The sequence below is a fragment of the Pseudonaja textilis genome, chromosome 6 (assembly GCF_049901715.1).
Source record: "Pseudonaja textilis isolate UNSWEBS1 chromosome 6, rPseTex1.2, whole genome shotgun sequence".
Classification (NCBI taxonomy): Eukaryota; Metazoa; Chordata; class Lepidosauria; order Squamata; family Elapidae; genus Pseudonaja; species Pseudonaja textilis.
In genome coordinates this window covers 20,242,456-20,264,279 of record NC_141995.1, presented here as the reverse complement: position 1 = coordinate 20,264,279, position 21,824 = coordinate 20,242,456, and the positions used below count along the sequence as shown (strand labels likewise).

Genomic DNA, 21,824 nt, shown 5'->3' with positions numbered 1-21,824 from the left:
CCAGAATTCCCCAGCCAATCAGTGGCCAAGGTTGGAGACCCCTGCTCTAAAGAAGATTTTACAGGTAATCCTCAACTTACAACAGTTCATATAGTGACCATTTGAAGTTACAACAGCACTAAAAAAGTGACTTATAACCATTTTTCGCACTTATGACCATTGCAGAATCCCCATGGTCATGTAATTTATATTGGGATGCTTCACAACTGATTCATATTTATGATGGTTGCATTGTCTTGGGAGTCATGTGATCACCTTTGGCAAACTTCTTACAAGCAAAGTCAAACGGAAAACCAGATTCATTTAACAACTGTCTTACTAATTTACCAACTACCATGATTCAGTTTACAGATGTGGCAAGAAAAATTGTAAAGTGGGGCAAGACTCACTTAACACATTTCTCACTTAGCAACATAAATTTTGGGCTCAGTTGTAGTCATGTTTAGGACTACATATATGTAGTCCTCACATAAATTATATCAAGGTTCCACCAAGTTTCAGCATGATTAATAGTGTGAGCCTGAATATGACACCCATATTTTTCAAAATATTGTCTTTTAATCTGTCAGAAAAACACTTATTTTGGGGTGTTTTTCTTTCAAAGTAGGAAAAATTATAAAAATCTCAGGATGAATGTGGAATTCTTGCACTTCCCTTAATTACAAGTTAGTATGTCAGAGAAATCTACAAACATATGGAATTGTTACAGTCATCTCTAAAGCATCCTACAGCTTCCATGACTGCTTCTATTAAAACTAAATCTCAAGAAAATCCACCAAAAGCAAAATGGAAATAAACACTCCATCTTTACTATTTTACAGTACTATGAATAACTTAGAAACTCCAGCAAAATAGATTTGAAGGAAGAAAAAGAAAGAAAGAAAAACCTACAGTAGAAATGATTTGGAGAGGGAATGAAAAAAATCCAGAAAATTGAAGGATAGGTTTTGGCACAAGATTGTACATACTAAACGTATGGTTTATTTACTGCAGAATTTATGAAATCATAGAATTTTAGGAACAGCCCTGCCTGCAATGTTGCCATCTATGGACATGTGTAATGTTCCTTGGTAGTGATTCCTTAACTCACATTTAGGCAATGCGTGTTTTTTACCCCATTGCAAATACTTTTTTCTTCAAGTTTAGTGGGCATACTATAAATTATAAGCATGTTTCAATAAAGCCAATTATTGAAATCCATTTCAGTCTGGTTTCAGTCCTAGGTATAATAGCTTTATAATATATATAATAAAAGCTTCATCAGTGAACTTTATTGGGAGACACATGATACTTCCAGGTTGATTCTTTTGCAGCTTTTGACATAGCTGTCCATGGGATATTGTTGGAGCAGTTCAATTTAGTAGATTGGTAATTAGAATACTGTTAGAGTGATTCCATTGTTACCAGCTAAATCATCTCAAAAGAGTGACAATGGGGGATTCTGTTCAGTTCTACAACATTGAGTTATGGATTCTTATGTTTTCCCTGTTGCACAACAAGAAGTCTGTGGGCAATCATCCAAAGATTTGAAGTTCTGTGTTATCCTTGGGACACTCAACATCTCCTTTCCATCTGAATTAAAAGAGTTCATCCATGAACTTGACCATTTGGCTTAAGGCTGTACCAAACTGGAAGAAACTGCTGTGCAACCACATTAAGATAGTAACTGGATCCAGATAGATGTCCCCAAATATAAGTCTTAGTGAGTGTATGTGTGTTAATGGGTTTGTGTGTCCAATTGCTTTTCCATTTTAATGCATCTAAATTGAAGCTGGTCCTGCCAAGCATCTGTGGTATTAAAGTGGGTGATTACAGCTTATTACTATGTTTGAAAGCTGGCTTATTTGCCCAGGAAAATGATTTTAAAAACATTAGCTGATGTGGCAAGAAGCACTGAAGGCTCAAGGAAGTGGCAGGAAGAAACTTTACCAATTTCTTCTACCAATTTCAAAATGGCTGCTTTGAAACTGGCTACCCCCTCCATAGTATCTACTCTATGAAAGTGTGGATAAAGTGTCCCCAAAATTCCTGATGGGCCTATTGGAGATTCCTGAAGTTGGAAATATAGTTTTCATGTTCAAAAATTTAGAAGAAAGTCATTATCACCACAGATGTGAAATATGTCTATTCAAACACGAATTCTATTAAGTTCAGTAAGACTTCGTAGTATCAGCGGATAAAGAGAGGATATGAGATTATGAACTCGATGGCCTTAATAAGTCACCCTCCCTCAGCTTCTTCCTGCGCAAACTCATAAGAATCATTATGTGCCTTACAAAGTAATGTAAAAGCTATTGTGATCAAGTATTCAAAGCATTAGTATTTCTTATACAACTGGCTCTGCTGAAATGTTATGGGCTACTATGAACAGCTGTTTATTCAGAACAAAACGTGCTAGCCATTCTTCTTTGATGACATTGATGGGTGGGGGGTGCTTTTGATCTTATGAAACTGCTGTGCAACCACATAGGCTTACCGGATTTGACAATAGGGTACCAGTATTAATGCAAGTTACAGCTGCTGGCTTTACACTGGCATTGGGATTAACTCCTGGATTAATTCTAAGGTGCATTCCCTGTGCACTAAGTAATCTAGTCCCTACAGTGAATCAAGAGAATGGATGACATCCATGGCAAACTTTGACCCCTTTAGAATTGCAAAAGATAATGTTGATTGTTCTAGGTCAGGCAATGGTCATTTCATACATTACTCAGCATCTTTCAGCAAAGATTGTACAGCAAGCACAGCAGTGGTGGCATTTGACTGGTTCGGCCCGGTTCTGGCGAGCTGCTTCGGTCTCCTCTGCTCTGCCGTTGGACCCACCCGCCTGCCCGGGCTCCCATACTCACCTTTATCCGCTGAATTTGCAATGATGACTAGGAATAGTATTAGAAGTTACAAAGTTTATTTCAGAGCCATTTCTAATGTGCCTACTCTATGCAGAGTAGGTAGAGACTGTATGGTGGAAATAACACTTTAGTGGTTTTGGGTTCTTGTATATTAATCATGGCATATCTTTGATCTGTAAAGAAAAAGATGTAAACATCAAAATGAAAATCAAGGCCATCTAAGTGTGATATGTAACATGGCCTACCCTGTTGAAACCAATGTGGACAGTCTCTTATAATTGCTCCTCCTTTTTCCATTTTAATACTTCTTTTTGTCAACACAACTTGTAGTGGACAGGATAATAATCTAATGACATAATACACAAAAGAAGCATATGCACTCTTGGTTTCTCCTTTCTTCCACACCCTTGCTGTCTAAAACACTATACATGTATACACCCCATTTGTTTTGCTTTCCTACCAGACTTACATATGAAATCGTAAACTTAGCATTTGGTAATTTGCTTTCATTTTGTGGCATTCTGACACAAAGGGAAAGTGGGATATAGGAGACACAAATAAAGATGTCCAGGACTCCGTATGATTTGCCGTTGTAATCTTGTTATCAACCCTTGTTATCAAATAACTTAATAGCAAAAGAGGATTGTGATTTTTTAAGCATTCAGTTGCATGGCTCTTGTTTGTAGATTTGGGATAATTATCTTGACTTTTCACAGGCAACAATATATGCAGCCAAATGTAATATAAATAAATACTTGTCCCTGTGCTGTGCAAAAGGTGAAACCAGAGCAAACACTGCCTACCTTCTTGCTGAGTTAAAGGGGACCCACCAACTTTTGCTATATTTGACAAGCAATATTGGGTTGAACCAGTATCAGGGCTATCGGCTAGCTTGGTAGTCACAAGGGTATGTGGAAGTGACCTTGGGAGTCAGAAGGAAAACCCACAGACTGGACACAGTATGTAAAAGATACCTCAGCCCACAGAAACAAGAATGGTGTGGAAAACATTTCAGAAAGGACCTTCCCAAGTTTTCTGGAGAATTAAAAGTAAAGAGCGAGGAGAAATTTTTTCCATCTTGCAAAATTTTGTCAGTGTAATCTAACAATATAAATAGAGTTAGCACTCCTGCCTATGCTTTTTTTTTTTGTCTGAACTACCCTCAGCACTAACAGTGGTTAACAAAATATCCTGGAAAAAGGAAGTAGCAAGACACTTTTGTATATGTCCATAAAATCACCACAAGTCATGTTGGAGACTTAATCTTCTATGGCAACCTTCATGCCACAGAAAATGGGTTCCTTAACTTTCAACTTAAGTATCGAAAGATATTGTTTCAAATACTTTCATCATCATTTCCATAAAGCTATGACAAATGTGAGTAGACAAATGTGAGTAGATGCCATTTTGATGGGAAGGTAATAGTGTTCCATGCACCCCAGGGTATAGTCCTGCTAGTCACATGACCACGGAAATGTCTTTGGACAACACTAGCTCTCTTGGCTAAGAAAAAGGAGATGAGTACCACGCCCAAGAGTCAGACATAACTGGAGAAGGGAAACCTTTACCTTTATGACAAATCAGACACAATGAGACATCTATTATATGTATATCTATTTAAAGTGAACAATGCAAAATATCAAAACAATATTACCAGAAAGGTATGTAAACAAAGATTGGCAGTAGGTAATTGTTGTTGGGCCTGATGCATTTACAGGATAGGTATTATTTATAATGACCAAATCACATTCTTTCCAAAGGACAACAGAAAGAATCTTTCAAAGCATTACCCCAACTCTAAAGTTGTAGCCAAGTTCACAGATGCTGGCAGGCACCTAAGAACAGCCTAGAGCAAAACAACCAATTGTTAAATAAAGCAGTCAAGCTTGGGTGTGACCGTGTGTTCAGCTGTTGAATGGAATACATGGTTTTATATTATGATGGGCATTGTCCAGATTTCTATTTAAAAACAGGAGAACTCTAAATAGGAACATCAAAAAATACCATCAACAAATACTACAGTTTCTCTTCTGGGCCATATTTCTTACAGTCAGATCCAACTATCATTTAATTGGATCCTGATGTTAAAACCTGAATTCCACTTTGGAAACTGAAACATACTGAACAATTTGTTCTGCTGAACCATTCATCCCAAATGTCACAGGAAAAAATTAATCTCAGATGAAAAATGACCTACCTTCTATGAAAGAAAGTTTCTAATAAAAAAGCCAATATTTTTTGTTTGCAAAGAAAGAAAAGCTTAGTTCATACACAAATCATTAATAACTTTATTTCTATCTATTCATGCCTTGCTAATGAAAGTGTGAACCAATTATGTACAAATCTACTGTTTATATCATGCACAGGTTCTAAGGACAAATTCTTCATTCACATATGCAAAACAGCTATTCATTATAAAGTATCGAAGACTATTAGCATCCTCAGATTGTGAAAATCCAGATATCATATAAATTTATTGATCAGGTCACTTGTTCATGATTAAATCTGACAGAAAAACACACAAACAAACAAGTGATATACCATATCTTTTCACACATAAGTTCTTACCCATTTGGTAAGTAGCTTTGGATTACCACATCACTGTAAATAATTTGATTAATTGAAATCATGAGATAGAAATAGAATAGAAATGAGAAATAAGAATCATACATATGTATCTATAAGGTGTAATAATAAGTTTGGATTGCTGAGTCAACGTTCACTTAAAGCTAAAAATTCAGAAAGCATTGTAGATAAGCCCACTAAAGCTATTAAGTTTTAACTCAGGGATAAAACAATACCTGTCCAATTTTCTTTTAATTTGAAGTATTATTTCAACACAAATGTGAACATATTCTTATTAAAAAAATTAAAACTCTTCAGTTTGCACATCATATTTAATAGCTGTACTTATAAGCATGGAAAGGAGAATTTCACATGCAATTGTTAAAGGTGACAGTCAACTATAATAATTCACAACCATGCAGTACATAGAGATTCAAACAAATATCAATTTTGCTTTTCTGCCACAAACAGTTTTTAAAACCTCAATTTTTTCCACTGTTTACTTGCTTTGTTTTCAATGTTTCAAAAAAAATATTCTTGTCTAAATTTGACGCATTAAATGAAATGAACTCAGTTTTATAATTTACTATCCCAGTATGAGAAACAATCTCATATTTTCTTTTTACTATTGATATAAATATCTATGGAGCTTCTCGGTCACCATTCCACACCCCATACCACTATTCAGGTGACCCTGAGGACACAAATAAATCTCCAAGTTGTCTCACTGACTCTCAGAAAGAGTGCTAACGACCAGATGACTGCAAGGAATATAATCCTTCCATCTCCACCATTCAGTCAGAACTGAAGAAGCTTCTTGGATGAGAAACAAAACGTCTTCAAAGAAAAAGCATAGTCCAGTTGCCTTTTGAAAAAAGCACTTTTGGGACATATTTATATAAATGTATAAGAACCTCAGAAATAATTAAAGAAGAGAACAATGAAAACCAGTTGAAGAGAAAACCCCTTCATTAAAGAGAAATGTTTATATTGTAGCCCGTTTCTAAGCTGAATTGAAATTCCTGGCGCTTCCATTTTAAACCAAAATGGTTTGGATCTCGGACAACTAAGAGATTGTTTCCTCTTATATGAATCTGATTTTGTTTTTTATGTGTTAGAGTTGCATGTGGCTTCCCAAAGCCACATGCAGCTTCCAAAACATCAGGGCAGCCCCCAAGGGTGTCTTCAAAAGTCAGCTCCAAATATAACTTTATAAGAAAATCATTAAACACAAAGTTAACTGGTGGATGATGTAATTAAGATTAAATCCAATTTTGTTTATGTCTGGCTTCCAGCCCACCTACAATCTTTTTTGTTCTGGTCGTGCCTATTTTTTGAAGGTGGTCCCCAGCACACTTTCAAATGCTGCACCTGGACAGAAAAACATCTGAAGGAGCCCAATAGCACGTTTTCTGAACTAATAAATTTTGTTAAGAGACACAGGCTTGGGTGAACTGCAGCCACTTCATCAGAGACAAAGACTAGCTAGACTGATGGAGAATTACTCTCTCCCCTCCGATGAAGTGAGCTGCAGCTTTCCAAAGCTTCTGCCTCATATAAAATGCCTTAGTCAGAAAAGGTGTTACTGGCCTTCTTCAGATTTTTTTTTTTTTTTTTGCTACAATACACTAACTAGCCCTCTTCCCACAACCTACGCAGAAAGAAACTTGTGACTTCCTCTTTACATTATTTGGATACAGAAAAGATCTATTGTTAGCTGAAACACATGAGGGAGTAATCGCCTTGTCGACACCCAAAATAGAGCTTTCACACATACACAGCTGGAAATAAACCTGGGTCCCTCTTTAGTTGCGCTTAAAGAATATCTAAACTCTCTATTATTTCAACAAGCCTTGGCCTAATTAGCTAATGACATATCATCTCCTTAGACTTATTGGACTACTATTGCTGCTGTTGCTGTTTTATCATATTATATTGTATTTCACTGTGGTAATGTTTGGTTTTTTTATGGGTTGGATTTTATTTGAGGAGAAAAAGGCAATGTTCATCCCCTTTGAGAGGACAGATAGCAATGTGTTATGTTCAAAAAGTGGGGGCACAGGCAACACATTCTTGTTCTCCATCACAGGTAATTTAAACAGGACTTTATCCCAGCGCCAGCATTCTATAGGCAAGGAATTGATATTCTAACCCATACCTTCTCCAAACGGGTTTTTCAAACAGTATGTGACGAATTAGCACAATCCTTTCCTTTCATCCCAACAAGGATATGCAGACATGCTTTAGTCTCCGAAAAAAGAAAATTGTCAAATACTTAAAATTGATTCAACTTCATAATACCTTCAATAAATACAACAAATCAATGATTTAAAACTCTAAGCTTAAGGAAAGATCTTTTCCAAATCTGAATGCTATTTGAGTCTTACGTTACCATAAAGCTCAGCGATAGACTAAAATTGAGATTTACATTAAACAGAAGTCATATTTCCTCACATCGCTGCACAGAGTGACATCAGTTTAGCCTTGATGATAGAAGTATTAAAGAGAAACAAAGGGGAACCAGACGTTTGAAATATCAATCCATTGCAAGAATGCAAAGGATGAAGTTTGAGTTACCAGCAGTCTCCAGCTGCAAACTGACTGACCCATTTGATGCAATCTACTAGCAGTGTTGCTTAGCAAACTGTGTTCCTTACAAGAGGGATATGGGGGGAGGGGGTTCCTCTTCTGGAACAGCTGGAAATTAACAGCAATAGTGCTTCTGAGATCATCTCCACTGAGTTTCATGGAGAAAAATACATTTGCCATGAGGTCAGCCCCTGCCCCCAAACACACACACACACATTACTGCTATATATTTCTTCCTTTATGGGCAACCTTCAGAGTCCTTTGACCTTTAGATATTATAAGTCTTCCTAGCCAAAACAAGGTGTGCTACAATAAGTCCAATTATGGAAAAAAAAATTGTCTCTGCCAGCATGCTGCAGCATTCAAATGTAAGCGAAAGAGGGTAGGAAATTTTCATGGGGTGAACTGAAAAATGGACTTCTCTGATTTGATGTACACAGTATAAGCAATTCAAACAGTCAACTCATAATAAGATTTTGTGGCTATTTTAAAACTGAGAAATGGGTTGACCAGGTTCTCTGTTGTATGCTTTAGGAATAGAAGTAGAACAAAGAGAACTTCATCTCTAAGTTGATGTCAGTCAAAAAAAGGCAGTACAACTTAAACCGTGACAGAAATTGGCTGGATTTTCTGTTTCATCACACAAATACAGGGTTTTTTTCCCCCCTCTAAGCCTAAATCTTCTCCAACAACAACACCCATTTTCACATACTGTGTGGCATTTGCCATGCTCCATTTCCAATAAAGTACTTTCATGTCCTTAATGGAGATTGTATGTCCTATAATCAAATGATGACACTTTTGCATTTTTCCTGTCATTGGTGAATTTCAAATCTTATCCCTCAATGGTTAGCTGCACAGTTCTTATTTATATTAGGTGAATTAAAACTTTGATAATAAAATAGTTTTCAATCCTACTTGAAGATTCCAAATAGAAATAAACCCTGATAGGCCAGCTTCCTATTTCTCCTAATTTCTTTGTTCTGAATGAATGTAACAGACATAATTTATATTGGAACTCCTTAGACAATAAAAGACTTTGCAATAAAGCAAACTTTGAGGAAATTGGATATTGCTGCTGTTAACCTCAGAGAGAGAGAGGAGAGAATTTTCCCTCAAAAAAAAAAAGCTAAATGTTGATTTCACTAAGTAAATTCAACTTTGTTATTTAGAATAAAACCTTGCAAAGCTTTGGTGTGCGTTTTGATTTAACAAAGCTTTATATAATACATTCCTTTAAAACTGCTTCAGAAACAATGCAGCTGCATCCAAAAGTGAAAGGAAGCCTTTTCCAGTAATTGCAGTAGCTAGAAAAGAGTTCCATGCATTTTCTACACATAGAACTGTTGCAATCAGCTTCTGGAAGAACATTTGCACATGCACAATGAATGCAGACAAGCTTCTTCCAATTACTGAAACTGCCAGATGAAACTTCGAGACCATTTGAAGTGCCTGATTTATGAGAACCATGTCATCTTTTTGCTTTCACCAAATGATCAGAGGTTGGTGAAGGACGTTAAGAACAACCAAAAGGTCTAATAAGATCAAAATATGAAAGAACTGTCAGATTGCTGGGTGCTCAATGAATGTGGCAAAAAGCTGACAGATAACAAAGGAAAAGCAAACCGATTTAACTTCTGTTTGGTTCAACCATTTTTTACAAAGAGTTTGTGTTCCGTCAGGCAATTGTGAAGAGAAGGTTGAAGTGTCGGGATCGAAAACCAAGTGTGGTGGAAACATGATTAAGGAATACTTATTTACTTTGAATTAGTTTAAATTTCCAGGGCCAGATGGGGTATATCTCAGTGTACTGAAATAATATGTTGATGATTTATGTATTATATTTGAGAACTCCTGAACATTTGGCAAGACTCTAAATAAGACAGACAAATCCCAGCTGAATGTTAGGACAGAGTCCCTAACAATAAGAATAGTTCATTAGTAGAACAGGTTATTTAGAGAAATATTGAGCTTCCTTTTAATGGGTGTGCAAGGGGTTAAAAAGTAATGGGTATAACTTCAGCATTTTTTCCCTTTTTTTCCATCAGAGCAAAATGAGTTTTCAAAGAAACTAAATTAAAGTAATGAATAACATTTAGGCTTCCTTTTCACAAGGGATAATAACAGTTTTTAAAAATATTTCTTAAATTGGGGGGCCTTCTAGCTATTTTTTTAAAAAAAGCTAAACACTTAGTTATTTCATCATTATGTAAATATCTACTTTCATATTTTAATAAACAGTATGCATGTATGTATGTATATCTTGAAACATCTCAGCCAAACTGAGGTGGAAGAAAACTCTCTTTTCTGTAATGACAGTGATAAGTAGGAATATTAAACAAACTAACGAAAAGGCAAGCAGCATAGGCTAGATGCAACAATATGGATAAAATAATGTGAATGTGATTCTCATTAATTCAAAGTCTTCATAAAAGTTCTAGAATTAAAGCCCCATTCTATTCACTAGATTAGATCACGTTTTCAAATTACCTGGGAAAACAATCTTTATATTCAGTATAACTTCCAAGTATAATAAATTATGGGTACAGTAATGGTACATCCCAGATAGTTTTAGATTACAATCCCAATAATTTCAACCACCATGTCCAATGTCAGGGAATTTGTCCAAAACTTGGAGAGAACCAGTTTTCCTACCCAACTGAAGCAAAAAGGTAAAACTCTCATTGTTGTTCTGAATGCTTCACACCTGCCCACCCCCGCCCACCTCTCCTTGCAGTGACCCTATAGAGCAGGGGTGTCAAACTCATGGTCCATGGGCTGGATGCATCATGCGCTGGCCATGCCCATGCCCGGTTTAGCGAAAGGGGAAAAAAAATCCCAATATGTCATGTGACACCACCATGATGGCGTGAGTTTGACACCCCTGCTAATAGAGAGAGAAGAATAATTGTTTTATTGTGCTTTCCCTTAACAAAGAGAAATAAGTTGTGATGACAACTCAGCTTTCTCCAACCTGCAGTGACCCTGTGGTTCATAGCTGCCATAATTCTCACCTGGTTTTGAATTGGATTTGGATGTTAAGTTTGACTACTTAGTAAAAATTTTCAGATCTGAATTTGGGGAAGTGAATGGTAGATGCTCCTCTTCAATCTGGTGATCTCTCAGTATGATGCATTATTTTACCGCAATCCATTCCCCAATAAGCTCCATAGTGAAGTCCAAGTGAGCATTATCAGATAAGAAGCATGTCACCGAGAGCTATTTTATCTCTGTTATCACATTAAGTCTTCCAAAAATTCAAAGACAGCATGTAATAAATTTATTCAGAAAAAAATATTTTCTAAAAGCATTTAGGCGTATCGTTTTGACAGATGGTGCCAGAACTGATTCATATAAAAGTAAAAGATTTGAAAGCCATATTCAGCCAGCAAAGAAAATTTACTATTTTGCTGCCAAAAGAAATGTAGTGCGATTTGCAAAGGAGTATTCCACTGGAGAAGCAAATGTACCCTTCTGCTTCCAGATGAAACGGATTTTCAGAAGGGGAAAAAGTTGTATAATAAAGAGCCAACTTTTTGACATGGTATATTACGGGGAGTAAAAGAACTTGGCAAATCTCCCAGACAAAAAGCGATCTACTGCATGCCACTGAATTTGCCCTTAAAACAGTGCTTTTCTCAAATGACAGTCAATGTTTTATCATTTTCAAGGTACAGTTAAAGGGAGAGCTGCAGTTGTTGTCTACGATGTCCCTGCTGTGTCAGTTTTTTTTCCAACTGACGATATACTTTGAATCCAATCCTGCTCACCTTGGTCAGCAAAATTGTTTCACTGAAATTGTGAATTGAGAATTTACAATCCTATGTATGCTTCCCTTCAAACAAGTTCCACTGGCAGCAGTGGAATTTAACTTCCAGCACAAAGTGCAACATCAAATTACAGCAGTGGTCAGATAATATATCAGTCTGCCCACTAGCCAACCATATTTAAGTTTGGCTCATTGTGTAGGTGGGCATGTATGAGTTGATTCATGGTCTGATGTGCCATGTGAATCCAGACATTGATATAATTGAGTTAGTTGATCAAAGCATGGTTAGATAAATCATTGTAAAAGCATCGTGCAAACACCATCCATCTGCACTACCTTTTTCAAAATATTAGAATATGTCTCTTTGCTATGATATATGCTTTGATAATATTTCTTATGATCACCTTCATCTTCTACTGGCTAGTGGCCAGAAAGTTTTGCATTATTTAAATTGCAAACAATCTTATTGAACCCATCTCTGAACATAGTTGAATTTGAATTGAAAGAACATGATTAGCGGGGGGGAGGGGGGGCAACAAAAATGCAACTGAATTATCATCAGAATATCATCAGAATATCTGACAGACATATTTCCCTGAAATTAAGTCACAATATAATAAAAAGAAACTGCTGCATTGTATACATACTTAGGAATGTGGCCTTAATATCACAATTAGAATTCATTTATTTGTACTGTAAATTAAACAATTTTGTTTGAAAAAGTAAAGCCAACTATGATTTCTATAGACTAAGCTACCTAAACGTTAACATACAATTTGAACAGGGTACCAGATCTGGGCTGCAGAAAGTCAGATGATCACTAGATGGCAGCAAAGATATTTGGTTGGGTTTGTTTGTTTGTTTGTTTGTTTGTTTGTTTTCTTTTTCTTTGCTGCCCTCTGCTGATAGTCTGGATTTTTTGCAGCCCAGACCTAGTAGTTTAGCTACTTCTCTAATTCTTCTCAGGTTAACGAAACAGTTTCCATATTTACATGATGTGCAATACCCATGATTTGATACATATATATATGTTCATTTTACAACGTTGGCATGCTTCTGCAATCTACTAAGGTTTTGAGGAAAAAAATCAGCATAAACATGCCAAATCATGTACATGTAGTATGTTCAACCATAGTTATTCTAAGTGCTGAAGACCATTGGAATAAAATAATTGTGATGACCCAGGGTGGGATACAAAATAAACACAGTCACAAAAAAAGGTGAAGCCCCCTTTATTCCTTCCCTTTGCTTCAAAGCTCCAAATATCCTTGACTGAAGACAAAACCTCCCCCACAAGCAGCTACAAAAATGAGGAAATGCCATTTAAACTAAAAATGCCTATAAATTATAAAGAGTAAAAACAACACAAACCAATTAAGCAATTAAGGGAACCAGGCAAGATAAGGGCTTGAGGACGTCCCCAGATATCAGAACACACACTGGGAATGATGCCAAACTCAGAGAGGAATGACAGACTAGAGATATTTCCACGCTTTGTTTCCAGCACTGGCCCATATGCATGTCCGTCCTTTTAACCAGTTCTCACAGCTGCAGCCCATGAAGAGGATCAAGGCCCTTTCCTCCCCCCTAGACCATGCCATTCACATCTCTCCCTTATCCTCTCTTCCCTGCCTGCCCTAGGATGGAGAGGGGATGGGCCTGGGTGTTCCTCTGACTGACCAGCCGTCCTCTGCCCTTCCCCAGCCTCCTCCACCACCTCCAGAGCCATACTTCCATTCCCTGATGGCTGTTCCTCCTCTCCCTCGGAGTCAGTCTCCAACAGGGGCATAACAATAATCTTCATGGTCATGAAAAGAGAGGTAACCAGATGTACCTGCAGGAAAGAGTATGACTGAAAAGACCCAGCCCCTAGTCTACATCCCCTGCAATTCATATGGAGATGAGATTCTCCAAAGGTCCTGTTTAGATGTTTAGCATTGGTGGGATTCAATTTTTTTTACTACCGGTTCTGTGGGCGTGGCTTGGTGGGCATGGCAGGGGAAGGATGCTGTAAAATCTCCAGTCAGAGGTGGTATTTATTGGTTTTCCGAACTACTCAAAATTTCCACTACCGGTTCTCCAGAACTGGTCAGAACCTGCTAAATACCACCTCTGAAGTTTAGGCTGAGATGGATAGGATCATGTATGACATAGCAGCCTTGATGTATCCATATTTCAGAGCTTCTTCAAAGATAATCATCACTTTCCTGGAGACTTGCTGGCAGCCTGATTCATAGTCTGCTAATCACCAATTATCCATGTCCAGTCTACAGTAATTTAGCATGCTGTAAGAACTCAAAAGGGAATTTTAAAGCAACTATATCCTTCCCATCAAATTCAATCCACTGTTACAATAGGAATTACATACTGTATATAGATTCCTAGTATTTTATCAATGTGAGAAAAAGATACAAGCCATGAACAAGACATGAATGGGGCAGAAAAAATCCCATGTTTTCTCTAATATTTTTGTGTCTAAATTGTCAGTTCCAAGATGTGCTTGGAAGATCGCTGTTGTTGTAGTAGTTATTGTTGTTTTCTTCTGATCAATCATGTCCAGCTGAAGTTTTTTTGAGGAGGGGGCAATGTTTTTTAAAAGTGGTTTGCCATTGCCTTCTTCCTAGGGCTGAGAGAAAGTGACTGGGCCAAGGTTGCCCAGCTGGCTTTATGGGCATGGTAAGACTAGAACACATGGTCTCCCACTTTTTTGCCTGACACCTTAACCACTACACCAAACTGCCTCTCATAGTATAAATAGTATTGGATGAAATGACTTGATGCAGTATAAGACTGCATTCAATATATGAATTATAAATTTACAGCATGAACATTCCACTAGAAAATTACCTCTACAATAAGTACATCTATGTCCAAACTCAAAACTAGGAGCAGTAAGGATTCATCCATCTTTATTAAGATCAAAGTTCCACCAATTGATTTTTCCACCATCATTGGCAAACATTCCTTTATTTTTATTTTTATTTATTTTGAAACTATTCTAATGCAACACCAATATGGAGTTTAGAAAAAAGGAAGTGAGTGATTGTCCCATTTACCTTGTAAAAGTACCCAAAAAGGTTTACAATTATTTGCTTTGTGAGACAAATATGGAGTCTTACATGATGCTTTGCCCAGTTCAGTTGTGTATTCATTGTAAATTCTGACTCAACAAAACAAGACTTTTTGAAGAGGAAGGAAATAGAGATTTTTTTTTGTTTTTGTGCAGCACTTAATCCCTTCCTGATTTGAGTCCAACCTATTCCATCTTAATCTTCCAGCCCTTTTCCTATATCTTTCCTTTTCCATCCTACATTCACAATCTTGATCCATCTTCTATAAATTAGTGTGACTTTATTATTGCTGTTGTTTTCAGTCTGTAAAAACAAACTGTGGACAAGTCCTTGGACAGATGCCACACATTGCCCACAGTAGATTACTCACCTCAAAACTGTGAAGACTCTGCTTGTATCTTAATGAGTAAAATGTTGTAGGCTTAATACCCACAAGAGTGGCAATAATGCTTACACTTTTTTTTTCAGTTCACACACACACACAAACACAACCCTATTCACACACAGTCTTTGTCTTCCCCTATCACACAAACATATTGTGTTCCTTGTTTTAGAAAGCCCTACAAAATTAGAGAATATTAGAACAAAAACACACCAGTTCTTAGTTTTCTGAAATCTGACTTCACATCCTCAGAAGGATCTACAGTTAAATGTCATCCTTTTGACTGGCATTTACAGTTAATAGGAAGCATGACACTTCAGAATTTTGAACCTCAGCTCATATTCATCCCCTAGTCAACTTGGAAAGCATCCATATCCATCTGAAGAGATTTTGTCTCTTTTAAGGCATGTCTTAGCTGGGTCAAAACCAAATTTTGTGTTCACTGAAAGCTGTTAGTTCTGAAGATTCACTGACAGAAGTTTTCTAGATACCGAAATCAAGGTGAAGGCAATTCTATTGATGGAAATCCCACCCAATAGCTTTGAACGACACCCAACAGCAATCAATCAATCAACATGAAAATCAGGGGAAAAGAAAATTATTAAGTTGTATGGGAATGGAAAATTGAGCTCAAATGTAAACACTAATTTAGGCAGTCTTTTTTAAGTTTGGAAAAAAACAAAATTTCTGTGGATTCACAATCTAATCCATTGTTTGCATTGTATAGGATACCTATTCAGTATCCTGTTTTCAGTTCAATATGTAAGAGAATAAGAAGTATCAGATGAACATTATAAAAGTTCTTCCTTAGTGAAGACAATGAACTATACATGCCAATGAACTGGCTTTATAAAAGACCCTCTCTGTGTCTCTCTCTTTCTCTGTCTCTGTCTCTCTCTCTCCCTCTCCCTCCATCCCTCCCTCTCCTCTCCCTCTCTCTCCCTCTCCTCCTCCCCCCTCTCTTATTTTAATATTAGCTTTGCTACTATTTAAGACTGCCTGTTTTATCTCAGCTGAAGGTTGGGGACCACTAGCAGTTAACCAGAAACATAGAATCCAAAAGCAACTGAAAGTGATCTACCATCCTAGAATCAGCCAGTTTTGCATTTGTTTTTATTTTTGAAAAAGTAGAAATCTACTTTTATGTAGACATAATGTATGTAGTGCTTCTTGGAACATATGAAAGACAGCAGAAAAGAATATCAATAGTAAATTCAAGAATTAAGAATAATGCCCACTTTTTCTGCACATCATCTTATTCATATGGTTTCGGGCTGATTTTTGATTTAGCTCTTGTGCATTATTATGTAAAACATCTGCTAATGATTTCACAAGGCAGTCCCTGGGAATGGTAGAACAATTTGAGTGAAATGATTAAGTTTCTGAGGGGCTCCCCAGAAAATATAGGGCCACTAATTGCTGATAAACTCAAAGGCAAAATCAAGATCATCTCTGAATCCAAAGAGAAATTGTAAAAGTTTTGCTTGTTCTCCAAAGAGATCCTAGCATTACTCCTACATAGAGCCTAAGAGATGTGATAAACTTCCATTGGAAATTCTTGGTTTGATGTAAAAACCGTTCTGGAAAGGCTGTATGTTGCAAAAACTAAACGTGGCATAAGGACAGTGGTTGCTTAAATCCAAGCATTTTGGTTGGACCTGTCCTGGTGTAATTTAACAATGAAGTCTGATTGTAGGCAGAATAAAAGAGTTCTGTCGTGCTGTTTTGTCTTTTTTTTTTTTTTTCACCCTGTGGAAATCTACTTTCTATGTTCCATTTCTGGATACTGACAGATACCAAAACAGTTTGACAGCTGAACTATTTATAGTTTCTGTCACTCTCCTTCTAATATCTCCTCTACCCATTTATCCCAAGGTCGAAGCCTGGGCAGGTTCTACAGGTTTAGTCAGTGTTCCTTTCATTGCGGTGATTTGTTTTAAATTGAAGATTCATCTCTTTCAGGAACACAGAGTTGTCTTTAGCTTCCTTCCTCCAGAGCTGCCTTCGTGGGGACGACCAAATTCTTCCCAAAGAAGGTGCCGGGGAGAAGCAGACACTTTGGTTCCAAAAGTTGGGAAGAGTGGCCTTCCTCCTCCCAAGTTATTTATAATATTTTTTTGCTGTCCCCTAGCCCCGGCTTGGGCGATATGCTGCCCTCACTACTATAATGGTGCTAAAGAACACTATATAATCTCTCGTGTGGAAACTGCAGAAGGTGGGGGTGGGGGGGGTTGGAGATCTAAAAACAAAACAAAAAAAATCCCTGGAAATGATGAGTAGGCAGCGTGGTGGCCTTCAGATCCTTGGGGACTGCCGATTCTGATAATTTCTGGCTCTTAGCCAGGCTGGTAGGAATTGAAGTTCAAAACAGCTGGAGTACAGCAGAGCGTTTATCTCTGGTAAGGACAGGTAGTTGCCAAAGCAGGAATCTGACTAAATGGCACGGTTCCCAGGTCATCCCCCAGTCCCTAGTTGAGAGCTGCTGTAATAATAATACTAATAATAAATTTTGAAAAACCACTTTTCCCCTGTTTTCAGAAGCACCTTCGCTTCCCATAAACCCGGCATTCATGAGTTGAAACCCGAGGAGGGGCACAGAGGGGAACGTTGGGTCTCTGCTAATCCTCTTCCCCCCCCACCCACCCATCCACACCGACCCTGCAAACTTTCTTCCCTTCTCTCATTTTCCCCCCCTTTTCGAATTCAACCAGCTGGTTAGAGAGAGAGAGAGAGAGACAAGCCAGCTTGGAATTCTTTCCTCAGGGCAGTCTTCCCCAACCGGGCGCCCTCCAGTTGGCTCCATCCACACAACCAGGGCTCGGAAGAAAGGGGGAGAGGGAGGAGAGAGAGAGAGAGAGAGAGAGAGAGAGAGAGAGAGAGAGAGAAGGTTGCCTGGAGCGGATGGGATCGCCCGGGGAGAAGTCTGGAATAATTAGAGAAAGTTGCAAATAAGCCAAGCCTTTTGGCTGCGGACTCTTCCTTTCCTCTCTGCCCTTTTCTTTCCCCAAGGCATGAAGGTGGTAATTAAGATTTGGGGGAGAGCGCTGGTCAGGTCACCTCCTCTCTGAGATCAGCGCTTCTTTCAAGTGTCCTTCTGCGCGGCCAAAGATGACAAGAGCAAATCAATAAGCGCTTGAAATGAAAGGGCGCTCCTGCCTGGCCCCCGAGGCGACAGATTTCCCCACCGCCAGCCAGCCCCGCTTGCCCTCCTCTTCGCCGCTGCCTTCCTCCCCGGCAACTTGTGGCATTCCGCGCCGCGCCGCGCCGCTTCGCCCTGGTCAGGAAGGGCCCCTTTCGCGCCTCTGCTCCGGACCCAGGTAAGCCGCTCCCGGAGCAGGGGTTTCTCACGCCGCCGCCGCCGCCGCCGCGGAAGCCGCCCGGGTCCCGCCAGGGCTCGACGGCCTGGGAAAAGAAGCGGGGGAGCCGAGCGGCCGGGGCTAGAGGGCGTCCTTGGCTCTGGAGCGGCGCAACTCTGGCCACTGGCAAAGAAGGCTGCGACCCGGCTGGCGCAGAGACCAGGCGCGGAAAGGGGAGTGGGGTTCTCCCTTTGTACTTCTTCCACCTCCCGTGTGCTTCGCTTTGGTTTCCCAGGAAGACTCTGGAAACGGGGGGTGGGAGATCCCCCTTTTGGGTTTGCATGGATTATTGCCTTCTGCTCGAAATAAGTCCGGGTTTGAACAACATTTCCACCTCCAGTGTGTGTGTGTGTGTGTGGTGTGTGTGTGTGTGTGTGTGTGTGTGTGTGTGTGTATCTATGCCCGTTTATTTCCTCCTTCCCTCTTTTTCCTTTTCATTTCTTTATTAATTCCGAGCGTCGGGATGGGACGTTTTTATTGAGGTCGTTCATTACCGAGTCAAGGCAGACATTTATATATTCTCTTAGCTCAAGTATTTAAGCGTTCCTGGTTTCTCAGTGATAATAGGCTACCAGAACACAGGAGGTAGCAGGATGGGTTTTAATTTATATGCAAATTAATGGGTCCGTTCGAAGGGTTTCCCGCCCGCCCCCCCCCTTTTTTTTCCTATTTGTATGGAATCGAGATGCCTAGACGAGTAATACGGAAATAAAATCATAAAAGAAATACATGGGGGAGGAGGAGGAGGAGGAAATGCAGAAGTCATAAAACAAAAGTGCAGCGAGTGTTGTAAACTTCTACCCCATTCGCAAAATTGTAGGAAGAATTCAAAACTGGGGCAAAATAAGTAGGAATTCATTCTTTCACACTGATTCATATTCACCGGTTTTCAAATGCGCCAGTAAAAATGCAAAGTCATTCATATATATATATATATAAAAAAAAAATTACTGCTGAGAATTATTCTCTTTCTCTTCCCAATTTTCACATTTATCTCAGTTCCTCGGTGAAATTAGTGTTGAATGTCTTTAAATAGAATTCTTATCAACCATCCACTTCGGCTTTTCTCATTATTAAAATAACGTACTAGAATATGATTTTAGTATAATTATATTACTATATCAAACATTTTTAGTTTGCATTCTCATCCAAAAATGCTTTCTTTGAAATAACTTTTTCCCCACTCCTGGACCACCGTCCTAACCGATGAGCAAACATGGTTTTTCTTTTCAGTATTTTATGTGCCTTAACTGTGATAGATTTTAGACATTCTCATTGGGAAGGAAATAGATGATAGAGCAGCATATTTTCAATAACATCTGTATTCAAACTAACAAAAACATTTACATTCATTTTAAATTGATTTCAAAAAGATTTCATTCTTGGCTAAGAGGCAAAACTGGATTCTTTGCGTGTTTGTTTGGAATTGGTAGCTTTGAATATTGCGCACCTTAACCAAATTTCATAGGACCAATTTCTGAATATGCTGCCTGGATTCTACCTTACGCTCAGTGAGTAGGAATTATTTGCTACCAAGCGAGGTTACTACCGGATGTGTTGCATTTAACGGATCAGCATTTTGGTTAAGGGCAGTTTTTACCATCAATTTTAAACAAGTATAATCTAATGGCAGTCAAAATCGTTTCTGAAATCTGGACGGGAAATGCTTTGTGAACAGGTCCACCCGGTTCCGGAAGTCAAGGGCTTGTATTTAAATTGTTATAATCTTTGAAGAAATAAAGTATGTATTTTTAGAGTAGGTATCCGCAATACTAGTCGATTGGTAGACATTTAGTTGCCATTATAACTAGTAGCCAATTCAAATCGGCCTTTGGGGATCTTTCTGGAGCTCTTTTTTTATTTATTGTTTATTTCCTAAATAAACCAACCGTCCTTTAATGGAAAATCAAGTGCTCGAAATTAGCACTTGCGACTAACCCCACCTGCTTATTAACCGAGACTTCAATCCTGCCTTTGCTCGATTTGAGATTTATGGAAATCAGCATAACAAACTTCTTCACGGCAAACTGACTTCGGGCGAAGCTTTTTGCTAAAAGCCGGGAAAGTGGGGCATTTGTCAAAAGTCCCTTTCTTGCAGCATTTCAACCACGCTTTCAGAGTATCCTACCAGGGAGCCTCAGATAATAACTTTATGTAACTTTTTTTATAAAGTGACTGGGAAAGTCATGCCCCGGCCGTGCAACTGTGTAGCCACTGTGACTGCACCTTCTCACAGAGGTAACCTTGAGATAACCCAGAGGATCTAACCTAGTTAAGACGCTACATACTTGGTTTGCGACTAGTCTGCCAGCTCAGAAAAGCGGCTGGTGCTCTCCGGGACCAAAAGGGGCGAATGTCTTCACCCCTACCCAGGATTGTGTTTCTTTTCCTGGGAGAAAGAGAAATGGTGCTGGGATGTGGGGAGGGACGGAGGAGGGTGAGGAGAGAGGAGAGATGAGGAGAGAGAAAGAATTAAAATCCGTGTATTAAAGCAGCTCCAGCAGTTTCCAGACCACCTTTCAAAACTCCCGTTTCGAGGCAGTCTGCCTAATATATTCCCCAGCGATTCTGGGCATTAATTAGTTGTTTAATAGGAGTATGACTAAAAATGTAAAAGAAGGATTAGGAGCGTGAAACGTATGTCCAGCTCCTTCCACGCACTCGAGGAGGGAATAAAAATCACTCTGTATCTTATGTTTCTCTACCAGCCATTTGCATTTCTCACCAGCTGCTCACTTCAGCTGCACCCCATTCCTAGCGAGCGACAGAGAAGTGCCCGGCCTTAGTCGTGCTCCGGTCTGAAGCCCCGGCATTGAAGGGGGCAAGGGAAGCAGCCCGGGGACCAACCGGGGGGGAAGGGGAGGGGAGGTAGGATGAGAGAAAGCAACTGGAGGCCGGCTGGCAGTCTGGTTAGGTAGCGCAGACGGAGAATCAGCCGGCCGTCCTTGGCTGGGACTCGCGGGGGCGGGGAGGGGGGAGGCGGAGAGGCAGGTCTGTGACAGTTCCTAATTTGAAGTGCCTGGAAGAGGCAAGTGGTGGGGAACCAGGCGCGCATCTTCGTGCTGGGAGGAGCAGGAGAAGGAACAGCGCCCCCCCCCGCTCTTCTCCCGGTCCTCAGACGGATTCCAAGCAAAGTCAATCCCCACACGGAGGGTTGTTTACCTTAGTTATTTTACCCACTACTGTCCGTACATTAATTAGGTGTATGGAGCACCGGGGTATTCCGGGAGGCGAAGGGCCGCC

The 21,824-nt window shown here is 39.2% G+C and overlaps 1 protein-coding gene across 1 annotated transcript in view; it reads left to right on the top strand.

Annotated features, from left to right (window-relative positions):
- The first annotated feature begins 17,977 nt into the window (after positions 1 to 17,977).
- The window catches only part of PITX2 (paired like homeodomain 2), a 40,134-nt gene continuing 36,287 nt past the window's right edge, over positions 17,978 to 21,824 (top strand). The window contains exon 1 of the mRNA XM_026698210.2: positions 17,978 to 18,542. The gene's annotated coding sequence lies outside the window, so the exon portion shown is untranslated. The remainder of the gene's footprint in view (positions 18,543 to 21,824) is intronic.